The sequence below is a fragment of the Sorex araneus genome, chromosome 8 (genome assembly GCF_027595985.1).
Source record: "Sorex araneus isolate mSorAra2 chromosome 8, mSorAra2.pri, whole genome shotgun sequence".
Taxonomy (NCBI): domain Eukaryota; kingdom Metazoa; phylum Chordata; class Mammalia; order Eulipotyphla; family Soricidae; genus Sorex; species Sorex araneus.
In genome coordinates, this window is record NC_073309.1 from 66,431,888 (window position 1) to 66,458,724 (window position 26,837).

The 26,837-nt window shown below is 37.4% G+C and overlaps 1 long non-coding RNA gene and 1 other non-coding gene across 2 annotated transcripts in view; both read right to left on the reverse strand.

Moving 5' to 3' along the window:
* Positions 1-1,491: 1,491 nt before the first annotated feature.
* Positions 1,492-1,598, reverse strand: LOC129406950 (U6 spliceosomal RNA). Its single transcript, XR_008631357.1, has one exon. It is a non-coding gene; the product is annotated as a U6 spliceosomal RNA (small nuclear RNA).
* A 17,238-nt stretch (positions 1,599-18,836) lies between these two features.
* Positions 18,837-26,837, reverse strand: part of LOC129406805 (uncharacterized) — a 230,011-nt gene continuing 222,010 nt past the window's right edge. Inside the window, exon 3 of the long non-coding RNA XR_008631263.1 lies at positions 18,837-18,953. This is a non-coding gene — a long non-coding RNA (uncharacterized LOC129406805). The remainder of the gene's footprint in view (positions 18,954-26,837) is intronic.

Here is a 26,837-nt window from a genome sequence, read left to right on the forward strand (position 1 = left end):
GGGGACAAAGGCAGCTGGAATAGAGAAGGGATCACCAAGTCACTGATGGTTGGAGGGATCATTTGGGATGGGAGATGTGTGCTGAAAGTAGATAAAGGACAAGACATGATGGCCTGTCAGTATCTGTATTGCAAACCATAATGCCCCAAAGTTGAGAGAGAGTGGGGGGGGGATTGTCTGCCATAGAGGCAGGGGGAGGGTTGAGATGGGGGGGATACTGGGGACATTGGTGGTGGAAAATGTGCACCGGTGGAGGGATGGTTGTTCGACCATTGTATGATTGAAGAGTTTCAATAATATATAGTCATATACAAACATGAAAGCTTTGTAACTGTATCTCACAATGATTCCATAAATAAATAAATAAATAAATAAATAAAAAATAGAAGACCAGCACCTTAACCCCTGCACTATCTTCCACCTATCCTAACTAAAATTTCTACAGAACTTTTAGGGTATTCTTGGGGGGATACAATTGTTAGATTTGTATACATTCTCTTGAATTAAAATACTAGATATTGTTAACTAACTTGTTTTTCTTTTTCATATTATTACTGTTTCTTCATACAGGGAGGCACACCACCTGGGTTTAGGAAGTGTGAGTGGTGTAAATAAGACCACTCCTATTGGTGATTGACAGGCAGTGTGGCCAATGGATTAGTGCATGCCCAGCCATGTGATTTTCAGGCCCAATGGTACGGGGCTTTAGGGTCACACCATATGATGCTGGGGCAGAGGGTAGAGGGTGGTGCCAACTCAGGCCCTCACACATGCTCGACATATTTATGTTCCTTCAGATTAATTATTTTAACCCTATAATTAGATTCATCTGCTGAAAGATTTTTGAATGTATTTATTTTGTAGAGTTAGGAATTCCAATGCTTTCCTGATTTCTAGCTTCTATACAAATGCTCTAATAGTAATTTATGTTTTAAAATAGTCGGGGCTTGGAAGAGTGTTGCCGGTGTAACCCAAGTACTGCTGAATCTGCGCATCACACAGCCAGGACAAAACACCCAATTTCAGGTCTATACTGCTGGACTGAACATACTTAGAGTCTTTCTTTTTATTTATTTATTTATTTATTTTTGTAGTCATAATTATTTAATGCACAACAGCTAGTTTACAATCAGATGGTTTGAATTAAATTTACATATGAATAGAAACAAAATTTGGAGATTGATCTCAGTGTGATGAAAGATTCTGAGTATTCTTTAGTTATAAATTGGTCTGTGCATCCTTGTAAATGACCATATTTAAATAATCTGTTAGGTTTACTATCTTTTCAGAGTAACTGGTTTCCTAATGAGATCTTGAAAGGATAATTAATAGTTTACTGTAAACTTTAAATTTTATTTATATAATTTCAAAATGTTAGCTTGAATAATGGGTATTTGCAAAAAATAAATAAATAACTTATTCAAAAGAACTTTCAAAAAACATTTAAAGCAAAAAATGACCTGATTATTTTTTTCAGCTTGATGGTGCTTTAAAAATATGAAATGCTTCACGAATTTACATGTCATCCTTGCACAGGGGCCATGCTCGTCTTCTTTGTATCATTCCAATTTTAGTATATGTGCTGCCGAAGCGAGCATGAGTCTTTCTTTTTAGATATTTTAAAAAAAAGTCTTCCTGAATATATATATAAATGTATTTTTCTTTGTTATTATGAAAATAATTGAGTCCCATATTGCCTTCCAAATGACACTTTATATTAATTACATTTTTGATATTTTTAGAATTTATTTTGATATAGGGCATAAATTTAGGATCTAACTTTTTGCCCACTAATGGTATTTGTTTAGCAATAATTCTTCACTGACTTAAGACATCACACTTAAGATAAAATAAAGATATTTACAGTTGTCTAGATTTGGGTGATCTTTTATGAACTATTTATGCTAATCAGTTGATACTTCTGCACATTTAATATAGGTGTAATATTTGTGACATATGGTTATGTCAATATTCAGAATCAACACTACTTTCTTTGCACTTTCCCTTTTTCTTATCTTCCATCTTCCAGTAACACTTAATGAATCATTCTCATTTATAGTCTTAAATAATCTTCGCTTGACATTGTTAATTCCATATTCCCTTGGTTTTATCTCTATCTATTAAATCCTTCCAGTTGTCTGCACACATATTCTTTCTATTCTGAGAATTAAAATGAATTTTCTATAGTAGTTATGTGTGAAATAAACTGAATACTTCTGTGAATATGTGTGATTACAAGTAGTAAAAAAAAAATGCAAGGTTCAACACTTCAGAAACACCTAATTCAAATTTCCATTTTTGGCTAATAAGAGTGAAATTGTATTAGACCAATATTGCCACAATGATCGATGGAAATTTTTGTAGATTAAAAAATATATACTTCTTCATAAACTTAGAGAACATCTAAGACACTCAGAATCCGAGACCAGGAATACCCGAAAGAAGAAAATGCATTAAGCTTAATCTAACATTTGGTGTCACTATTGCCCTTAAAGTGTTTGTTGTGTGTAAATTGGTAGCTTAATCTGAAAAGCTAAGTAAAATGTGGCAAGTAAGTCTGGGAAGTCTCACAGAATTTTTAGCAGTTTCATGGAGTGAGAAAGAAAATTCAGTTTAGGTATCAGCCAAAAGTAAGGCCTTAGGAAATGATTCTAGATATTTAGTCGGGAATCCTGAAGGGTCACATTCTAGAAATTAGGATAAACAGGAAACATCTTATCCAAACAAAAGAGTGAAATCCACTTCTTAAAGTCAGCTACAAACAGGATTAAAGTGATCTACTCCAATTAGGCAGACAGCCAAAACCAAATGCTAATATTCTCTGAAAAAAAAAGTATGTTATCCACAGTTCAATGATATTCTCAGTATCTATGTATCTATGTACTGTCTGACATTAAGCACTAAACAAGACAACATTCTTTAAAGACAGGATGATACAATATTATGAGTGAAAGTAAGGGAAAAAAAGGCAGTATAAATAGACCCACAAGTGATATCAAAATCACTTGGCTTAGAATTAAAAATAATGAATATTATTTATACGTTATTTTAAAAAATATTATTTTAAAATAGATGAAAAATACTTCCTAAAAAATTAAAAAATAGGATTTTAGTAGACACCTGAAATCATAAATAGGAAAATATAGATATCCTAGAATGAACAAATATCATTATTTAAATTAACAGATCAACAGGTGGAGCTTTTTGTTGAGCCTAAATGACATATAACATATTAGTTTTAAGTGTAAAATTGTAGCACTGTAGCACTGTCATCCTGCTGTTCATCAATTTGCTCAAGCAGGCACCAGTAAAGTCTCCATTGTGAGACTTGTTACTGTTTTTGGCATATCTAATATGTCACGGGTAGCTTGCCAGGCTCTGCCGTGTGGGCGGGATACACTTGGTAGCTTGCCAGGCTCTCCGAGAGGGATGGAGGAATCGAACCCGGGTCAGCCGCGTGCAAGTCAAATGCCCTACCCACTGTGCTCCAGTCCGGAAGAAGTGTAAAACATGATTTAATATCTATATTGCTAAATGATCATAATAAGTCTGGTAACATCCATTACAATATATAGATACAACTTTTTTCTTGTGATGAGGACTTAAGATATTAGAAAATTTCAAATATGCAAAACATTATTATCAACTAGTCACAAAATGTACATTACATCTCTGTAATTTTATTTGTTTTGTAAGTAAAAGTTTATACTTTTTGACCCCTTTCAATCATTTTACCTCATTCCTACTTCAGTCCCCTTTTGTAAATTTCACATCTCTGGTGTGACTTTGTTTTGTTTTTCACATATACGTGAGATCACACCATATTTGTCTTTGCCTGTTTTAGCTCACAGTATAAGGCTTTCAAGATTCCTCTATTTTGCCAGAAATAGCAAGATATCATTCATTTTATGGTTAAATAATAGGTCATTATATTGGATACGTGCCACATTCTCCTTATCCATTTAGCCATGTATTGAAATTTTACTTACTTATTGCTTTGGTCAGTGTACATAATACAATAGTACATTTATCTTTTTGAATTTGTGGTTTTGTTTTCCTTGTAAAATATTCAGAAGTGAAATTGCTTAATCATATAATTAATTAATATAATAAAAACAAGTTAATTACACCTGAAGATAATCAAGATAAAGATCAATAGAAAATATCTGGACTGAAGCATGGGAAAGTCAAATAAGAAGGGGCATTCTCAGAAAGGAGTCTAAAAGATGTGTTGAAATTATTCTAAAATAATTTGTTTGAAATAATTTATTTGAAAGAATCTGAAACACTTGTTCTTCAGATTTTGCACAGAGATTAAAGAAGAGAAAATATTGAAAAAAATAATGGCTAAAAAATTTTAAACTGAAAATTGGAACTTTCACTGAGAGATTTAAGACAGCTCGAAGTTCCAAGCAAGAAAAATATGAGGGAAGCTTCATCAAGACACAAGTCAAAATGAACATCATATATTATCAGAAGGAAGAGACACATTTCTTTAAAGTGGGAAAATAAGTGCTTGTTTCTTTTAATGAGAAACACTATAAGTCAGAGCCAGAGGACAGGCATTAAAGTGCTGAAAGAAACATCCAGATTATAGGGGTGGAGCTATAGCACAGTGGATAGGGTGTTTGCCTTGCACGAGGCCGACCCGGGTTCAATTCCCAGCATCCCTTATGGTCCCTCGAGCACTGTCAAGAGTAATTCCTGAGCACAAAGCCAGCAGTAACCCCTCTGCATTGCCAACTGTGACACAAAAAGCAAAACAAACAAACAAAGAAAACCCAGAAACATCCTGATTACTATTTAAAAACTTAAAGCTGTATTAATACATAATTTTACAAAAAAGAGAGAATTCATTTCTCATTAAGTTCATATAAAATCAATTGTAAAGTGAGTTCACTTTACAAGAAAAATCCTTTGTGAATGTGCTGAAGGGAATTTCATTACTATAACCATGTCACTGGATAAGTAATCTTTAATGTATCTCATCATTGCCATGGGCTGAATGTGTCCACCGCCCTCCCTTTCATCTTCGACAATTCCCCTTCTGCTTTGTTCTGTTTAGTTTTGATGGGGTGCTGTGGAGTCTGATTATAGTCAGGGGTTACTCCAGTTAGAATGCTTTGGGGTCTTTCCTGTAGTTCTTGGTGACATAGAGGTTAAAGGGATCACACCAGCGCCTCCCCACGCAAAGTCCACACTCCAGTTCACTGAGTACCTGTGAATGTCTGGCCTCTTTTCTAATTTAAATGTTGGAGCCTTATTCATTTGTGGAGTATAAAATAACATCACATGAGGCTGACACCCAAGGACAGTAGATACAAGGGTCAGGACAATTGCACCATAGCTGGAAGCCTGCTTCATGAGCGGAGGGGAGAAGGCAGGTGGAATAGAGAAGGGATACTACGAAAATGATGGCTGGAATAATCAGTCGGGATGGGAGATGTGTGCTGAAAGTAGATAATGGACCAAACATGATGACCTCTCAGTGTCTGTGTTGCAAGCCATAATGCCCAAAACTAGAGAGAGAGTATGGGGAATATTGTCTGCCTTAGAGGCAGGGGGAGGGTGGGAAAGGGGCGGTATACACGGGATATTGGTGGTGGGGAATGTGCACTGGTGGAGGGATGGGTGTTTGATCATTGTGTAGCTGTAACCCAAATATGAAAGCTTGTAACTATGTCATGGTGATTCAATAAAATTAAAATAAAAATGTTGAAGCCTTAATCCCCAATGTGACAGTATTTGGAGTTGAATCTTTGGGAAGGAAAATAAATTTGGAGTAGGTGATTATGGTAGAATCACCAGATGGGTGGCCGTATTAAAGGACAAAAAGTCCTGCGGTCTGTGTTCTCTCTTTGCTCTTTGTCATGTGAGGAAATACAAGAGAACCAGACCGCCCCAGAAGATCCAGCACTCTAATATTGGACTTCCCATTCTCCAAAACAGGAAGAAATAACCACTTGCTCTTCAGTCACTCAGTCTACAATATTCTGGTTATTGTACTTAAAATAACTAAGAAAACATGGGTAGATATTCATAAAATCCCTTTTTTTTTAAATGAAAAACTATAGTTCCAGAGACCAGAGAGATAGTAAAGTGGGTAAGGCATTTGCCATACACAGTCAACCAAGGTTTGGTGTCTGCCACTGCATACGGTCCTTCAAGCCACCAGGAGTGATCCCTGAGTACAAAGTCAGGAGTAAGCCCTGAGCACCTCCAGGTAAGGACCAACCACCAAATATCATGCAAGCAAGCAAAGAAACAACAAACTACTTTTTATCTAGAAATAAACTTGTTTAAATGTCCTTTGCAATTTTTCCAGTATATCTGTAGATAATGCTCAAGGTTGAGCTAGCAGGTAAAATGTATGCACGGTTCTCATTTTGATAGACACTGTCAAATCAATCTCCAAAGGTTTTTACATTTTATGCTCTTACTGCTAGGAATCTTTGCTTCCATAATATCTCCAACAGTATATACCTTCAAGTATTTTTTCAGTTTGTAACAGATTAAAAAATAAAATCCTTATTTTGTTTAGCATATCTTTGTAAAATGAAGTAATTATTAAAAATACTTCAACATGTAATAGTTTGGGGAACTCCTTTGCGTATTACATTTTTACTTATAAAATTAATTTTATTTGAGGCTTGGGGTCACATGCAGCAGTACTCAGAGACTATTCCTGGCTCCATGCTGAGAAGTGGATCCCATTAAATCCTGGACCATGTGGTGTGGGGGATGAAGCCAGAGTCCGCGCATGGAAGCTAGAGGCCTGTCTCTAGTACATTTCTGTGCATGTTTTGGCAGTATTTTTTATATTGCTTTGAAATACCTGTACAGAGTATAAAGAAATTAGTCATTTTTCAAAATTTATCATGCTTTTCCTTTTATTTTTCAACTATATATTTTAAATGCAGGCATTGACATTTTAAAGCAAATTTGTCAATTATAAAGCATTTTCCAGCTTTATCATGCATATTTTTACATCAGTAAATATTTAATCGCTGTAATTTTATATCTGGTGGAGTGGTTTTTAATTTTTTTTTCTAAATTTGCTGTCTAGTCTCATATCTTCTTTTCCCAAGTAAAATTTATATTTAGCCTGCCTACCTTCAAAGTTTAGAGGTGTTATCTTACAATATTGACTTCTTATTTAAGAACATAACAAATCTTTCATATATTCAAATCAATTCTTAATATTCCTTAGTAATAGTAATTTTTCATACTCATTAAATTGTTAGTGTCTCATAAAAATTTTATTTTAAATCTTCTTTCATTCTCATTGGTATCACAAAGGGGCTGGAACCATAGCACAGCAGTAGGGCATTCGCCTTTCATGCGGCTGACCCATGTTTGATTCCTTCACCCCTCTCAGAGAGCCCGGCAAACTACTGAGAGTATCGTGCCCACATGGCAGAGTGACAGTGACAGTGACAGTGGTATCACAAAGAAGAATCGAAAGAGCTATGCTAGGAGTATCACGTCTCACTCAAGTGAGAGAAGAAATCCAGAGTTCTGACCTCCGCTGACTGTCAAGAATCAGGGATGCTGTCTTGTTTGCCAAGACATCAAAAATCAGATGGGCCGGACATGTAATGCGATTCAGACGACCTCTGGACTAGAGCTGTTACTGACTGGATTTCATGGGACGTCAAATGACCATGTGGCCGCCACAAACGAGATGGTCAGACTTCTTTGTCAAAACCCTGAATGAACAGTTTGAGGCTCTTCCTGTTTCTGGAGCGAGCAGATATCACTGGGCTATACTAGCATGGGACAGGGACAAATGGAGATGTTACTGGCGCCTGCTCGAGCAAATCGAAGATCAATGGGAAGATAAGTGATACAAGTGACAAAATGATTTTATTCTCATTATATTTTTTTCTTTTTCTTTTTTTGTCTTTGGACCACTTATGGTGATGCTCAGGGATTACTCTTGGCTCTGCACTCAAGCATCTATCCTGCAGTGCTCAGGTGACTAGATGTGATCCTGGGGATCACATGCATGGTAAACATGGTACCCACTGTACTATCATTCTGTCTCTTATTTTATTTTCTAATGGGCTGCAATTTGTTTATAAGAATGTAATACATTAAAAATATGTATTCAGAACCTAAAAGAAATGGACGAATTCCTTGACTCCTACAATCTCCCAAGACTGAGCCAAGAAGACGTGAAATACCTCAATAGGCCCATAAATATCAAGGAAATCGAAACTGTAATCAAAAGTCTCCCCAAAAACAAAAGCCCAGGTCCAGATGGATTCACTGGCGAATTCTTCCAAACATTTAAAGAAGACTTGTTGCCAGTTCTCCTCAAGCTTTTCCAGGAAATTGAAAAAACAGAAACACTCCCAAACAGTTTCTACGAGGCACATATCTCCCTAATACCAAAAGCAAACAAAGACACCACTAACAAAGAAAACTATAGACCAATATCCTTGATGAACACCGATGCAAAGATCCTCAACAAAATACTAGCAAATAGAATCCAACAACTCATCAAGAAGATTATACACCATGACCAAGTGGGATTCATCCCGGGGATGCAAGGATGGTTTAACATTCGGAAATCAATCAACATAATCCATCACATCAACAAAAGTAAAGATAAAAACCATATGATCATATCAATAGATGCAGAGAGAGCATTTGACAAGATCCAACACCCATTCATGATAAAAACTCTCACCAAAATGGGTTTTGGAAGAACTTTTCTCAAGATAGTCAAAGCCATCTATCACGAACCTAGGGCAAGCATTATCATCAATGGAGAAAAACTAAGGGCTTTTCCTCTAAGATCGGGGACAAGACAAGGATGCCCACTCTCACCACTTCTCTTTAATATAGTATTGGAAGTATTAGCAATAGCCATCAGGCAAGAAAAAGATATTAAGGGGATTCAGATAGGAAAGGAAGAAATCAAGCTCTCACTATTTGCAGACGATATGATGCTATACCTAGAGAAACCTAAAAGCTCTAGTAAGAAACTCGTAGAAACAATTGACCTATACAGTAAAGTCGCAGGCTATAAAATCAATACCCAAAAGTCCATGGCCTTCCTATATGCAAACAATGAGACAGAGGAAAGGGACATGAAAAAAGCAATCCCATTCAAAATTGTGCCCCAGAAAATCAAATATCTTGGAATCAGCTTAACTAAAGAAGTAAAGGACCTCTACAAAGAAAACTATATAACTCTACTCCATGAAATAAAAGAGGACATGAGGAAATGGAAACATATCCCCTGCTCATGGATAGGGAGAATAAACATTGTCAAAATGGCAATACTCCCAAAAGCATTATACAGATTTAACGCGATCCCTATAGGGATACCCATGGCATTCTTCAAAGAAGCGGAGCAAGCAATCCTGAAATTTATATGGAACAATAAACGCCCACGGATAGCTAAAACAATTCTTGGGAAAAAGATGATGGGAGGCATCACCCTCCCCAACCTTAAACTGTACTACAAAGCGGTAACAATTAAAACAGCATGGTACTGGAACAAAGGCAGAGCTGCAGACCAATGGAACAGGGTGGAATATCCCCACACACAACCTCAAATGTATGATCATCTAATCTTTGATAAAGGAGCAAGAGATGTGAAGTGGAGCAAGGAAAGTCTCTTTAACAAATGGTGCTGGCACAACTGGACAACCACATGCAAAAAAATGGGCTTAGAACTCGACCTGACACCATGCACAAAAGTCAGATCAAAATGGATTAAAGACCTCAACATCAGACCACAAACCATAAGGTACATTGAAGACAAGGTCGGCAAAACCCTCCACGATATTGAAGATAAAGGTATCTTCAAAGGTGACACGGAACTAAACAATCTAGTAAAAACAGAAATCAACAAATGGGACTACATTAAACTAAAAAGCTTCTGCACCGCAAAAGATACAGTGACCAGAATACAAAGACTATCTACAGAATGGGAAAGGATATTTACACAATACCTATCAGATAAGGGGTTGATATCAAGGGTATATAAAGCACTGGTTGAACTCTACAAGAAGAAAACATCCAACCCCATCAAAAAATGGGGCGAAGAAATGAACAGAAACTTTACCAAGGAAGAGATACGAATGGCCAAAAGGCACATGAAAAAGTGCTCTACATCACTAATCGTCAGAGAGATGCAGATCAAAACAACCATGAGATACCACCTCACACCAGAGAGACTAGCACACATCCAAAAGAACAAAAGCAACCGCTGCTGGAGAGGATGTGGGGAGAAAGGGACCCTTCTTCACTGCTGGTGGGAATGCCGGCTAGTTCAGCCCTTTTGGAAAACAGTATGGACGATTCTCAAAAAACTAGAGGTTGAGCTCCCATTTGACCCAGCAATACCACTGCTGGGAATATATCCCAGAAAAGCCAAAAAGTATAGTCAAAGTGACATATGCACTTATATGTTCACCGCAGCACTGTTTACAATAGCCAGAATCTGGAAAAAACCCGAGTGCCCTAGAACAGATGACTAGTTGAAGAAACTCTGGTACATCTATACAATGGAATACTATGCAGCTGTTAGAAAAAATGAGGTCATGACGTTTGCATATAAGTGGATCAACATGGAAAGTATCATGCTAAGTGAAATGAGTCAGAAAGAGAGAGACAGACATAGAAAGATTGCACTCATCTGTGGAATATAGAATAACAGACTAGAAGACTAACGTCCAAGAATAGTAGAAATAAGTACCAGGAGATTGTTTCCAAGGCTTGGAGGCTGGTCTCTCATTCTGGGTAACTCAGGGAAGGGACCACCAAGTAAAATGTGGTTGGAGGTCATGTGGGGGAAGGGTGATGCGGGCCAAATACAGACTAGTGACTGAACACAATGGCTACTCAACACCTTTATTGCAAACCACAACACCTAATCAGAGAGAGAGAACAAAAGGGAATTCCCTGCCATAGTGGCAGGGTGGGGTGGGGGGAGACGGGACTGGGGAGTGGGGGAGGGATGTTGGGTTTACTGGTGGTGGAGAATGGGCACTGGTGAAGGGATGTATTATCGAACTTTGTATGGGGGAAACATGAGCACAAAGATGTATGGATCTGTAACTGTACCCTCACGATGACTCTCTAATTAAAAATAAACTAAAAAAAAATAAAAATATGTATTCATCCATTTTATGACTTCTCTTTTTGAATATAAAAACTAGAACAATTAGTTTCAAATTTTCTAGGTACACAGTAGTAATCTGCCTGAAAATACTACATTTTTCCTTTAAATGTCTATGCTTTAAATTTCTTTAAAGAAATTTAATATTTTGCTATTTTTCTTGGTTAGATATGCCACATTAATTAATGATATTTATAATGAGCTGTTCTTTCTGCTTTTAATATCAATGTTTATACTGTTGAAAAATCAGTCTTTTTTCTCTGCTAATGTATACGCACATTATTTTATGTTTTAAATTAGTGTTGCATAAACACCTATTCATTAATCACAATAATATAGCTTCTGTAAATGGAAATATTTAAAATTGGACATCCTAAATGATGGGTCATCATAACACATTGTTTTTTATTGAATCATCCTTTTATTCCTGGTCAATTTTTTCATGAAAATCACAACTTTGTTTGTATTTGTTAACATTTTATTTAGCCATAATGCACTTTCCTCCTGTTGGTCATCGATTTGCTTGAGCAGGTACCAGTAACGTCTCCATTGTGAGACTTGTTGTTACTGTTTTTGGAAGGCAGCTATGCTAGCCACTATACCACCAACTCGAAGGTTGTTGTTACTGTTTTTGGCATATTGATTATGCCATGGGGAGCTTGCCAGGCTCTGCCGTGCAGAAAGGATACTCTCGGTAGCTTGACGGGCTCTCCGAGACGGACAGAAGAATCGAACCCGGGTCGGCTGTGTGCAAGGTGAATACCCTACCACTGTGCATTTGAAAAATATTTTTCAAATAGCTCCAGTCCTTAGCCATATCCAATAGTATTATTGATTTTTGTGTTTATCACGTTAAGTCTGGTTAGGACAATGAGGCAAAGAAGCAATTCTTTCCTGTTTGCTGTGGATGGAACTCCACCTCACAGGAAATTCTGGTATGTTTATGAGTGAGGCAATTTGGTCTTGGGCCTTTATTTCTTCTAAGAAAGGGAAAGTAACAGTGAGCACATCTTTCCACCCAAGATTTTGCCTCTCCCTCTCACTAGGCTTGCTTCTCCCTGATGAAGATAATGTTTCCTTGCATTTTTTCAGTTAGTCAGTCTCTTACTGGCCCTGTTACCATTTATTTATTTGATAGTATGTCTGCATTTTAATTCTTTTAGGTTAAAGCTTTCGTTCAATATTCTCACTTTGTTATGTTAGTTTCTCATTCATTCATATTCATTTTCATTTCTGCCTTTATCTTTAATTTTTCCTTTATTTTTGAACATTTACTAATGTCTATTTAAATGAGAAGATATAAAATATGTATGTAATCTTTGTTTTTATTCTATGTTAAGACATTTCGAGATCAGGGTTTCTTCCTTTAGTGATTCTTTTTTGCCCTTGGCAGAAAAATATTTTTCAAAGACTTCAGCTTGTTATTTTGCTTCTATTTTTCACTATTCATTTTCATATAAAAGGGATCTCTGCAGGTATTACCTTTGTTGTCAGGGAAGGTAAAAGTGATTTTCTTATAGCACGTGATAGTCTACATGTTCACTGATACACTTTATCTTTCTAGATATGGGCACTGAATTAGTCTGCTATTCAAATGCAGTCTTTAATTAAATTTCTTTTTCTAATCAGGGCAGGAGGGTGGGGAAGATAGAAAATGGGGGCTTTGGCCATATATTGTACAGTACTCAGGGGTCACTCCTGAGAACTTAGTGGACCATAGGTGCCAGGGTTGGAATCCAGGTCAGCTACATGCAATCAATGCCCTTTCCTTTGCATTATCTCTCTGGCCTACTTAAATTTCTAATGCCAAAATGTAATGCATTAGAAATGAATGCCAAAGGTAGATATAAAATTTTTTAAATGATTTGTAAACAAATTATAATATTTGGTTACATACGTCATTCTGAATAGAGTATCAGATGAAGCTTTATAGATCCTCCTTTGCACACGTGTAATTCTTTACTTCCTCTTCTCCATAACTATATCAGTATCTACTATATTTCTACACCCATCAAGATATTACAAGGAAACAAATGCTGAAATATTTGTATTTGTACAGAATTGTAGGTTGTGAATTATATTCTGCTTTATGTTCTGGAAACTGAAATTTTATTAGGGAAAGGACAATTGACAAAGCTACAAGAGCAAAAATAAAATCTATCAGAGATGGGAGATGGGTGGCTGATGCACACACACCTAAATTGAAGGTATAAATTGGTCTTCATTTATTAGCATATTTTTTGTAAAATGAGGACTTGGGAACATGCTGTGCCAACATTAAAAACACCAGAGCTGAATAAGATGAATATATTATACTTCTGTCGTTGCAATTCGGTGAAAGGACTTCTTAACTTAGTCTAAGAAATCTAAAAATAATAAACTTATCACATATCTTAATTTTGCATGAGATGTTAAAACACTTAATTTAATCTTCAACTTCAGATTTTCTTCCAATTAAATGAAGATGGAAATATTGAGCAAGATTGTTGGCAACTGATGAGTCAAAATTTAGAAATAATTGCATAGTACTCTAAATATATAACTTTATAGAAATGCTAAGAGAAGTTGAGAACAATAAAGAATCCATTAAGAGTACTGTTTTTATACTTCTATTAAGAGCTATGTTCTTTCAGGTCTTGCATATTCCATGAACAATTCTATCAAACTTTTAGATACAACAAACACACACAAACATATACACAATCAGATATGTTGTGCATAATGGACTTTAAAGATGATTTTTCTTAGAATATAGTTAACTTACACTTCAGTTAGGAAACTTCCATTTCATCTGGAGCGAAGAGATACCATTGGGCTGCAATAGCACACAACAGGGACAAATGGAGACATTACTGGCGCCCGCTCAAGCAAATTGAAGATCAATGGGATGACAAGTGATACATTTCAGTTCACTTTTCTTCTTCAAAAATTGATAGTAAGTGCAAAAGATCATTTTTGCATAATTTGGTTCAATGGGGTTTTTATTTGTTTTGCTTTTATTTTGGGACCACACTTGGCCATGCTCAGTGGTTACTCTTGGCTCTGCACTTAGGAATTCCTCCTGAAGTTAATACTGGCTGTGTGCTCAGGAATCATCCGTGGTGCTGCTGCAGTGGGACTATATGGAATGCTGGAGGTCCAACCCGGATTGTGTGAGCATGCAATGCAAATGTCCTACTCACTGTATTAACTCCAATCCCAGTTAATGTGTTTTTGGAATGTGCTAACATACAATAACAACAAGTCTCACAATGGAGACATTCTGGTGCCCGCTCAAGCAAATCGATGAACAACGGGATGACATTGCTACAGTGCTACCTATTATATTTCTAAATCTTTTGAATAAAAGTAAAACAAGTGAGAATAAACTATTAGAGGGATGGAGCAATAATACAACGGGTAGGGCATTTGACTTGCAGGTGGCTAACCTTGGTTCCATCTCTAGCATCCCATATGGACCCCAGAGAACAGCCAGGAGTAATTCCTGAATGCAGAGCCAGTAGTAACTTCTCAGCATCTCTGGGTGTGGATCCCAAATAAAAAAAATAATAAACTTTTAGTACGTGGGTGTTTTAATGTCCATTGCTCATGTCAGCAATTTTAATTACGCATTTTACCACTTCCTCTTTGTTCCAAGTACTTAATTGTCTTTCTTCATAACTTATACATGCAATTGCTCACTGAGCTATCTTGTTGGGCTTCTTTTAGCTATATAGAAATAAAATTTTTGTGATCTGCTTTATGTGGTGAATTTGAGGAAAGCGACTGCTGGGTAATTTCCAGGAAGTAAAACTGAAACTTTTTTTTTTTTTTTTTTGCTTTTTGGGTCACACCCGGTGATGCTCAGGGGTTACTCCTGGCTCTGCACTCAGGAATCACTCCTGGCGGTGCTCAGGGGACCATATGGGATGCTGGGAATGGAACCCGGGTCGGCCGCATGCAAGGCAAACGCCCTACCCGCTGTGCTATCGCTCCAGCCCCTAAAACTGAAACATTTTTCTTTCTGTATCAGATATGGATGTTTCTGTTCATATATCTTAAATATTTATCTATTTGCTTATTTATGTGAATACATATAGAGAAAATGGCTCCCTAGAGAATGAGAAGTAGACAGTTGCCACTGTACTTTAGTATGAATTATAAATTATGATCCTAAAGTAAAATTAGAAATCAAGCACCGAAAGAAAATAATTTTTCTTCTACAGAGATTTATTATATTATTTTTTATGGAAAACACAAATATGTGACACTAGGAGAGTTTTAGTTAGCATTCCATGCTAAAAGTGGATTTTATATCATACTAACAAGAGCACATTATTCTTATATAACTAAAAAAATTTAAATTGGAAGACAAAACTTCAAAACTTTTTAGAACAGAAACATTTTGGAAAGTGAATACATTACTAAAATAAATGTTACGTGGTCAAAGAGCAATGTCTGTCTTAGAGTGTATTTAAATCTCTCTAATTGCTATAAATGGGTGAATTTTGTACCAAGTTTCTCATCTATAAAATAGAGGCAATAATTGCATATATCTCAAAGGGCCATTAGGAAGATGTCATTTGTTTAACTCATAAAAAGAAATTAGGATAATACCTGTGTTCAACAGGGCTATGGGCCAATTAGGACCTAGACTGAGGACCAACAATTGTCACCAGCATGGTAGTATTAGAATAAAAAATGAACATACGCAGAAAAGCAATGTGGTATGTGAGAATGCCTCTTAAGATCTAGCTAAACTACATATTCCATCAGCCAAACAAGTCACATAGCAGAACAAAATTTCAAGGCAGGAAAACATAGGCCTTTCAAGCTGTTCATGAGATAAGGAGCAAGAATTTCGATATCTTATAACAATACATTTAGTTATGTAGCCCACCACTTGCAAGAATGATAATTTTGGAGGCTGCAGCAGTAGCACAGCAGTAGGGTATTTGCCTTGCATGAGGCAGACTGGGTTCAATCTCTGGCATCCCATGCGGTCCCCAGAGCACAGCCAGGAATCATCTGAGTGAGGAGACAAGATTAATCCCTGAACATCTACAGGTGTGCCCACCCCTCCTCACCTCCTCCTTACCTCTTCTAAAAAAAAGAATGGAAATTTGGAATTTGGTAATACAGAGATGTGCTGGTTGGAAGTTTGAGTAAAAATGTCAAGATTTTTGCTCATCAACTTGATTCAGAAGACTTAAAAAAGAAGCAAGGGAGAATTTTGATTACGATTACTTATATCAGAGCAGTGGGACATTTTAATGAGCATAACTTTGATTTTGGGATATTCTTTATCATCTTTAAGAAAAACAAAGAAGGAAAGCATGCGTTTTGAAAGTATTTTTACTGCTGTTTATATGTTTACACCAACAGTCTGACCTGAAGTTGTAAATAGTAGCATATCACACACACATACACACACAAATACACACAAAACCCAAGTCACTTAAATCTAAAAAAGTTACTTTTTTATTTTTTTAAATTATTTTTAAAATTATTATTTTATTTTTGGGTTTGGGTCCACACTGGCCAGTGCTCAGTGCTTATTCCTGACTGTGCTCAGGGATAACTTGTGGTAGACTTGAGGGACCATATGGGATACAGGGAATTGAACCTGGGTCTGCTGCCTATCAGGCAAGTACCTCACCTCCTGTACTATCTCTCTAACGAATAAAGTATCTTAAAAACAATATTTTAGGCAACTCACCATTTTTTTCATGCTGATTCATCACCGCATATAATTGTTAGTGTTATCTAGTATTCTCTACATATCCAAATACATACTGCAATATATGAGTGACTATGTGTGTAATATGTGTATATTTGAGAAACTATGTGTGCAATTTATATAAAAATATGATTATATAGACCAGATCAGTATATATCTATAAAGTTTTCATTTTAATATTATTTTTATAAATCCTATGTAGTGACATATTTAGTTTCTTTTATTAGTTTATACTCTTCCATAAAAATGAATGTTCATCCTGTATGTATTAACTTCTTATAAGAGTTGAATTGATTATGCTTTTTAATGTTATTCGTAATGCTGTAGTAAATACTCAGGCATCCTTATTTTTACATTTATAGCTTCTAAAAAATGAATCAGAGTGGAATTACTAGATTATGTTTTTATAAATGTTTGTTGCCAAATTACTTTATAAAATTTCCTTACAAATTTGTTCTCTCACTAATTGTGCTTAAGATTACACATAAACATTTACTAGTACTAGATACACTCAACATTTTAAATGTTTGCTTATCAAAAATAATTTCTATTTTGCATTTATAAAATTAAGTCTCTGCCAGACAAAATGAAACTTGGTATTAAGGGCTGCTCTTTTGTTCCTTCCAATTTAATTTTCTCCCCAGAAGATGGAACTGGAAATTTGGGATCTGTCTTATAAAAAATGGGGCGAAGAAATGAACAGAAACTTTCTCAAGGAAGAAATATGAATGGCTAAAAGGCACATGAAAAAATGCTCTTCATCACTAATCATCAGGGAAATGCAGATCAAAACAATTATGAGATACCACCTCACACCACAGAGACTGGTTCACATCCAAAAGAACAAAAAAAACCGCTGTTGGCGTGGATGTGAGGAGAAAGGAACACTCCTACACTGCTGGTGGGAATGTCCACTGGTTCAGCCCTTTTGGAAAACAATATGGTCGATTCTCAAAAAATTAGAAATTGAGCTTCCCTTTGACCCAGCAATACTACTCCTGGGAATATACCCCGGAGAAGCAAAAAAGTACAGTCAAAATGACATCTGCACCTGTATGTTCGTTGCAGCACAGTTTACAATAGCCAGAATCTGGAAAAAAAACCGAATGCCCAAGAACAGATGACTGGCTAAAAAACTTTGGTACATCTACACAATGGAATACTATGCAGCTGTTAGAAAGCATGAAGTCATGAAATTTGCATGTAAGTGGATCAACATGGAAAATATCATGTTGAGTGAAATGAGTCAGAAAGAAAGAGACAGCCACAGAAAGATTGCACTCAGATGTGGAATATAAAGTAGCAGAGAGGTACGAGCTAGCAATGATGCACCTCTGGCAGAAAGCCCTCTGGACTTAGTCACTAAAATACTACCACTTACCGTGGTGCTTGGTGGTGGATTATATGCACTGGTGAAGGGATGGGTGTTTGAGCATTATGTAACTGAGACTTAAGCCTGAAAACTTTGTAACTTTCCACATGGTGATTCAATAAAAATAATAAATTAAAAAAAAGTCTTTTATTAGAAACATTCCCATTACACTAAGTTAAGCATTCCAGCTATTTAGAATCCTTCCGAGAGTAGAAGGGGGTGTTTCTTTTTGTTCATCAAATATTCATTAGAATCATTGACCATTTGTTTTTACCATCATTTTGTTTTGTTTTGTTAGCCCGGTTCCCCATAACCATTTTTATGACTCTTTAAATTTTAGAAATATTAACTCTTCCTCTCTACAACTTCCCCTTTTCCTATTTTGTTTGTTGTGTCTCACCCCTGCAGCTACTCTTGGTTTGGTGCACACTTGTCACTTCCTGGCAGTGTTCAGTGGTGGGGAATGAACCTGTATGCATAGCTTTATCTCCTATATGCATAGCTTCATCTCCAGCCCTCGAAACCATCTTCCTGCTCTATTTTTCAAAACCTTTAGAAATGACCTCTTATCAGGGGCCTGAGAAATAGCACTACTACAAGTTACTTGCCTTGCATGCAGTCAACCCTGCTTCAATTTCTGGCTCCACAAATGGTTTTCTAAGCACCTCCAGGATGAACTTTGAGTAGAGATCCAGGAGAAAGCTCTGAGTAGTATCAGATGTGGTCTGAAAATAAACAAAAGATAAATTAAGAGGAAAAAAAGACAATGTATATGAGCTGGAGAAATAGTACAAGGCTAAGGAATTTACTTTGCATCCCTCTCAGCCCAGTGAGATCCCCCAGCAACACCTAGAGTCCCCTGGACATTGCTAGAGGTCGCTTCTGAGCACAGCCTTACCATGTGGCTCAAGTCCCATAACCCTTCAAATACCTTTATATAGACCATCTGCAATCATATGGGGGGGAGAAAAAAAGAAAGAAACTGTATTTCATACCATACACAAATGTAAATATAAAGTGAATCAAAAACCTCAACATTAGACCAGAATCTGTAAGATACATCAAGGAAAATGTAGCAAATAGTCCGGACACTGGACTTCAAACACCTGTTCAACATTATGATTTCACTGGCAAAAATAAAGAAACAAAAATAAACAAACAGGACCACATAAAATTTAAAATTTTGTCTGGCAAAGGAAATTTTTTAAATTAGAATACTCCTCCCTGAATGGACAAGACAGTTGCACAATATATCAGATAAAGGACTAATTTCCAAGATATATAAAGCTCACACAAAGCTCTATAGCAAATAAACCAATAATCCAATAAAAAATATGAGAGGAAATTAACAGACAATTCCATGAAGAGGACAAATGGGTGGCCAATCCCCTGCCTGTGCTAATGAAATGCTCAATTTATATAAGAAAGCTCAGCCGATCGGGAGTCCTTGATATAGTGTGGATCTTTGTATATACTCAAGAATGAAGAGACCAGGGCTGGAATGATAGCACAGCGGGTAGGGTGTTTGCCTTGCACGTGGCCAACCCGGCTTTGATTCTCAGCATCCCATATGGTCCCCCAAGCACCGCCAGGGGTGATTCCTGAGTGCAGAGCCAGAAGTAAACCCTGAGCATCACTGGGTGTGACCCAAAAATAAAATAAAAAAAAAATGAAGAGACCACTGGGAGGAAAGTTTAAAGAACAGTCACCTCTCTGGTCCCTTGAAGGTGGTATTAGGTGTGTATCTCAGAAGTTGTGGCATGGATGAATTGAGCATGTACATCATTAGCTGAGCAAAGATAAGAAAAGGTATTCACCTGTGTTTTAAGCAACTGAACTTTGTGGACAAGCCCATCATGGTAATGTCCTGAATTCCATTCCGCTGGATTTAACCCAAGAAGTAGAAGCATATATTTATTAAAAAATATCATCCATGCAACATTGCTCTTCTTCTGGGAAGGATAAGGAAACTTCAGAGAATCTTTTCTCTACATCTTTGTACCTTCCCAAACATTCCCCGAGTACTTGAAGGGTCCTTTGCAGCTTGTGGGCCGGTTCTCTCAGCTGCTCCAGCTGCAGAGGCTGTGGGAGTTCTATCTGATCTCCCTCTTCTTTTTCAAAGAAGGTGAGGGGACATCTGTGCATAGTGACTTTGGGAAGGTACCTTAGGTGGGATCCTGTCAAAGGAAGCAAGGGTATGGATATTCATGGAACAGATGAATAAGATGATCTCGGAGATGAGCTAAGTGAAGATGAAGCCTTCACCTAACCTAAGCATTTCCAGAGAATAGTTTTGTGCTCACCTCTGTGATCAGAAATGAGCCTGGCCCAAGCATTAGTGTGTACTGTGGTCTGTGCTCTGGATCAGGCATCAATACATGGCAAATGACTGACTATGGATGCTGGAGGGAGAGGCTTCAATAATTAAAGCTTCTTGAGGTTTGTTGAGATGAGGGAACCAGTACTCTCGGGATGGGGACATGATAGAAATTTTGCTCAGAACTTTTATCCCTTCTTCCCTTCCATTAGTCATTGTAGCTACAATTTTGGTAAAAAAATTTGTAAGGAAACATAAAAGAAAAGCAGAAAAGAAGTTAACTGAGAAGAAGAAAGGAAATAGTAAAAAGTGAGGCTGGAGCAATAAAACAGCAGGTAGGGCATTTGTCTTGCACGCGACCGGCCCAGGTTTGATTTCCAGCATCCCATATGGTTTCCAGAGCATCTCCAGGAGTAATTCCTGAGTGCAGAGCCAGGAATAACCCCTGAGCATCACCAGGTGTGATCCAAAAAGCAAAAAAACAAAAAAAAAGTAAAAAGTCTTCAATCCAATGGAAGGCAAAGGAGGCAAAAGAGAAACAGCAAATGAGACAACTAGAAAACAAATAACAAGAAGAAAAAATAACACCCGAATTAATAGAAAGCAAATATCACTGCTTGTAAACTGGTATGAATATATTAATATCAGAAAAGGTAGACTTCAGTTTAATAAAAATATTATCATGCATAAATGAAGGCAATTTCATAATAATAAAGGTCAACTTATATATAGGACATCATATTCTAAAATATTTATGAATTTGTTAACATGATTTGAAAATAACAAAGCCAAAATTAACAGAACTTTAAGGAAGTATCAACAAATCTATAATTACAGTGAACACTTTCAGTTTTACTCTTGCAAAATGGATAAACAAGACTTGAGTTTAATGGATACTCAATCAGTATCACTTGTATCACTTGTCATCCCATTGATCTTCGATTTGTTCGAGTGGGTGCCAGTAATGTCTCTGTCCCTGTCACGTGGTCATGTGCTAGTGCAGCCCAATGATATTTGCTTGCTCCAGGAACAGGAAGAGCCTCAAACCATTCATTCAGGGATTTGACGAAGAAGTCTGACCATCTCATTGGTGGGCGGCCACACAGTCTTCTGACGTCCAGGGGAATCCAGTCAGTAACAGCTCTAGTCCAGCGATCGTCTCTGAATCACATTACATGACTGGCCCATCTGATTTTTGATGTCTTGGCAAACGAGACAGTGTCCCTGATTCTTGACCATCGACGGAGGTCAGAACTCTGGATTCCTTCTCTCACTTGAGTGAGATGTGATACTCCTAGCATAGCTCTTTCGATTCCTCTTTGGGATACCCTAATTGTATTCTCATCCTGTTTGCGTAGTGCCCAGGTCTCTGAGGCATATGTTAGTGCAGGAAGAATGGTGGAATTGAAAAGATGTCCCTGGAATCGGAGGTTTTTTGTTCTCTTAACCATTTCTTCCTTCAAGAACCAATGTTCTTGAAGGCATTCCACGCTGCTCTCTTCCTCCTGCGCAGCCATGTCCACTGGCTCAACTCTTCACACGCTAACTGTCTGAATGCAAGGTTCCGTCTCAGGGGAAAACCAGTAGGACTGTTCTGTTGTACAAGAAGGGAGACATCCACAACATCAGCAACTATCGCCCAATCTGCCTGCTGTCTCTCGTCTACAAATTGTTCACTCGTGTCATCCTGAATAGAATAGGCAGAACACTAGATGAAGGACAACCATGGGAGCAAGCCGGGTTCCGAAGGGGATTTAGCATGATAGACCATATCCACACAGCGACCAAACTCATTAAAGTTTTGAGAGAGTTCAAGATGCTGCTCTGTTTAACGTTCATCAACTTAAAGAAGGCCTTCTATTCTGTTGAGACTGAAGCTGTCATTGAAGCCCTAGTCAAAGAGGGCATTCAAACTCAGTATATCAAAATCCTCTGCGAGCTGCATTGTGGATTCATCACCAGGATCTCACCATTCTACAAGGAAGTGATCATTGATGTAAATAGAGGGGTGTGGCAGGGTGATACCATTTCACCGAAACTCTTCAGTGCCACACTTGAGAACATCATGCGACGACTGGAATGGGAAGGAATGGGAGTAAAGATAGACGGTCGGCAATTACACCACCTCCGCTTCGCTGATGACATCATTCTCATAATGCCAAACATTAGCCAAGCGGCACAAATGCTGGCTGACTTCGACCACGAGTGTGAAAAGGTTGGATTGCAGCTGAATCTCAACAAGACAATGCTCATGAAAAACAAACTAGTCCCTGAAGCCCCTTTTGCTCTCAATGGAATGAACATCTCTGAATGCAGCTTGCAGCAGCTATGTGTACCTGGGTCGAGAATCTCAAACAAAAATCTCAAACAAACTAACAACTAATTTTGCCTAATAGAAAGTACTGGAACTTTTTACCCAAGTTTGCAGAATATAGCACATTACTTCAAATGCACATATGATATTTGCTAAAATTCTTTTATCTGGCAATCAGTAAATGTAAAAGGATTTAAGTCATATAAAGCTTAATGTCCAACAACAATGGAATTAATTAGAAATAAAAATAAAAGGATCTCTGGAACAGCCCCAAATATTTGGAAACTGTTTTAGCCCAATATCTCAAGAGAAGTAGTTCCCCAGAAACAATAAAGGGAAGTGGGCGTGGGGGAAGGTGGGTGGGGAGGGGGTGGCAAGGTTGGGAAAGAGACAGGAGTTAAGGAATTGGTTTCTCTGATTATAAGAATCTGAAATCTGTATCAACTCAGATTCAATGTTCTGACTTTTGAGTATGAAGTCTTTAAAGACAGGTGCAATTTCTATACTGCAATGTAGAAACATAATTTCTTCTTTGGTATACCTTTAAAGTTCTAATTACATAGGCTTTACACACATTATAGAAGTCAATGGAACTTAATTGGCTTTACTTCAAGTCAACTGATTGCCAATATTAATTACATCTAAAATATTTTTACAACGACATCTGCATTAGTATTTACTCAAAGAACTTGTTACCATGGTCTAGTCAAATGACATGATATGTAAAGTTCACCATCACAGTAACAAAATAAAGGACATATCACTGTATCACTGTCATCCTGTTGCTCATCGATTTGCTTGAGCGGTTGAGCGGGCACCAGTAATGTCTCCATTGTGAGACTTGTTACTGTTTTTGGCATATTGAATATGCCATGGGTAGCTTGCCAGGCTCTGCCATGAGGGTGAGATACACTCAGTAGCTTGCCAGGCTCTCCTAGAGGGATGGAAGAATTGAACCTGGGTTACCTGCATGCAAGGCAAATGCCCTACCCACTGTGCTATCGCTCCGACCCAATGGGTATATATATATATATATATATATATATATATATATATTAACTATTGATCAAAAGGGAAATTGAAGGAGAAATTAAATATAAACTTTTATATGACTAAAAGTTACAACACAATATGTTAAATTAGTGAGATAAAGCAAGAGCAGTGTTTAGGGGAACATTTATGCCATTAAACATTTATATTCAAAATGAATTGCATATGTTGGATATCAACTGGGTATCAATTACTTTAGCTTCCACCTTAACAAACCAGAAATAAAAGCAAATAACCATAAATTAGCAAAATAAAACATAAAGGAGCAAATAAATATCAATGAATATTAATTAAATCCAAAACATTTGTTATTTGAAAAGATCAATACCATTTATAAAACTCTACTCAGATTGCATCACTGTCATCCCCTTGTTCATCGATTTACTCGAGCAGGTATCAGTAACATCTCTGTTACACTCAGTCCTGAAATTTTAGCAGCCTCTTCTTACTCATCTTTCCCAACGATTGGAGGATCTTTCAGGGTCAGGGGAATAAGTCCTTTTGTTACTGTTTTTGGCATATTGAATACACCATGGGTAGCTTGCCAGGCTCTGCTGTGAGGGTGGGATACTCTTGGTAGCTGGTCAGGCTCTCTGAGAAGTATGTATAAATCTGTTACTGTATTTGGGATATGAATATGCCACGGGGAGCTTGTTAGGCTTCCTGAGCGGGACTAGACTCTTGGTATCCTGTCAGGTTCTCCAAGAGGCAGAACTAGGCTATTAGATGTTAGGCTATTAGGCTATTAGATGCTAAAAATTTTCGGGAGCTTGGTTTTATAGTTTTTGGATCTTGGCCGTTGATGGGATTACACGGCACTGGGAGCAGTTTCTGGGTTTGACTGCCTAGCTACTGGAAAACAGGGGATCTGGGTGGAAGAGGCCCAGTCCAGATTTGAGCAGCCTTGGAGATCTCAGCCCCGGGTCCCGCACACCTGGGTTCCTCTGCTGGTTACTTCATGTATGAGGCTCGTCTGAACGTGTGGAGAGTGGCCTTGAGCATGGCTGTGGCTGGGTTCTGGAGGTCTTCAACTATTCAGACTAATAGAAAATAATCAAAGAAAATACACTTACCAATATCAAGAATTAGAGAGAAATATGGTTCCTAAAGATGATTATGATTATGAAGGAATTTTATGAAAGCCTTTATGTTAATCAACTCTCTTTTTTTTCTTAATGACCAAAGATCAAGGGAAGGTTTCATGTGCACATAACAAAAAGGTCTATCAGGGGATACAGGGCCAGCCCCAGCCGGGGCCGGTGCTCGGCTCCGGCCGGCCGGGTTTTCGGCCCGGGTGCCCATGCCTCTGCAGAGCCGGTGGATGTGGAACGAGCGGGAACCAGAGACAGCTTTAGGAATTGGGGTTCCAGCATCTGGCAGAATTTTCCCTGGACTTTATACAGAAATCCAAAACCTACTTAACATTTATAATTGTCAGCAATGTGAAACGGTTCCTTTTGAACAGGTCTGACTTGGGGGGGGAAACTCCAAATAATAACAGTAAGTTATTGTTGAAATATTGAAGGTTTTTAATGTAGCAGCCACCTCTCTGGACTGTGAACTAAGCAAAAGCCCCATGCTGGCCGACGCGGCGTGGCGTACACCATACTATGAGGCGCTGGAAGGAGGATGAGGGGGAAAAAGGAAAAAAAAAAAAGGAAAAAGGGAAAAAAAAAAGAGAGAGAGAGAGAGAGAGAGTTATGTACTTGTAGCAGTGGGGCTACATATCTCTTCATTTCCAGCAATGAAAAACTAATTATCAAATGTAGTAGGTCTGTCTCTCTTGGTTGGAAACTCTAACAACTATAGTGAGTTTTGTGTTGAATTATGGAATGTAATCAAGGTAAAGAAAAAATGAAGTGAAATTCATTAGTTATACAGTAGGCACTGGTGAAGGGATGGGTGTTTGAATATTGTATAACTGACATATAAACCTGAGAACTTTGTAACTTTCCACATGGTGATTTAATAAAAAGTTTTAAAAAAATAAATAAATAAATAAAAGTGTTCACTGCAAAAAAAAAAAAAGTCTATCAGTCTGAAATAGGTCATCTAAATCTCTGCCGTGCTGGCAAATTGATCTGGTTTGTCAATCACCAGAATTGTGAGAACATAAGTTTCTGCTGCTTAAACTTCTTTGTATATGGCATTTTGTTATGGCAGTCTAAGCAGACTATCCTCAATAATTAATATTATATTTAAGGTTAAAGACTGTGTTGTTTCTATTTCTGGTTCCAAGAAGTTGTGTATCAGGTAAAGCATGCAACATAAGGCGCTGTGTGCAAGGTTTTATCTTGCTGTGTGCAAATTCAATCCAAACTCCATCTCTGGAACAATATATGATCACCAAGAACTAGCACTACCTGAGTAATTCCTGCACACAGGCAGGAGTAAGTACTAAATACTGCTGGATGTGGTCCTCTTCTCCCAAAACTGAAAGATCAAGTTGTTTTCCCTTGAAATGGGAAAAGATGCAAGAAATTCAATTTTCTGTGCTTAATCATTCTTGGATATTTAGCCTGTGAATAGGCAGCTAAAGAAACAAGAAACATCTAGATAGTGAGAAATGTAAAATATAAAATTTTAAATGATGAATAAACAGATATATAAAATATTCAGAATAGATGAGACAAAAATAATATAAATTAGAACAAAAGTTATCCTAAGGACAGGTAGTTGTCCTAATCAGGTAAAATAGGGCAAAATCCCCCAAACCAGAGACATGTATGTTATTAACACTTCAGTATTAATTTCTTGTTTTAGTAAAAGGAGTCAGGGATGGGGCTCACCAGCAAGAAGCATGTCTTTTATGCATGTGACGTAAGTTAGAGCCCCCGCGCCCCCAACCACACACACACACACACACCACACACACACACACACACACACACACACACACACACACACACACACACACACACACATGGA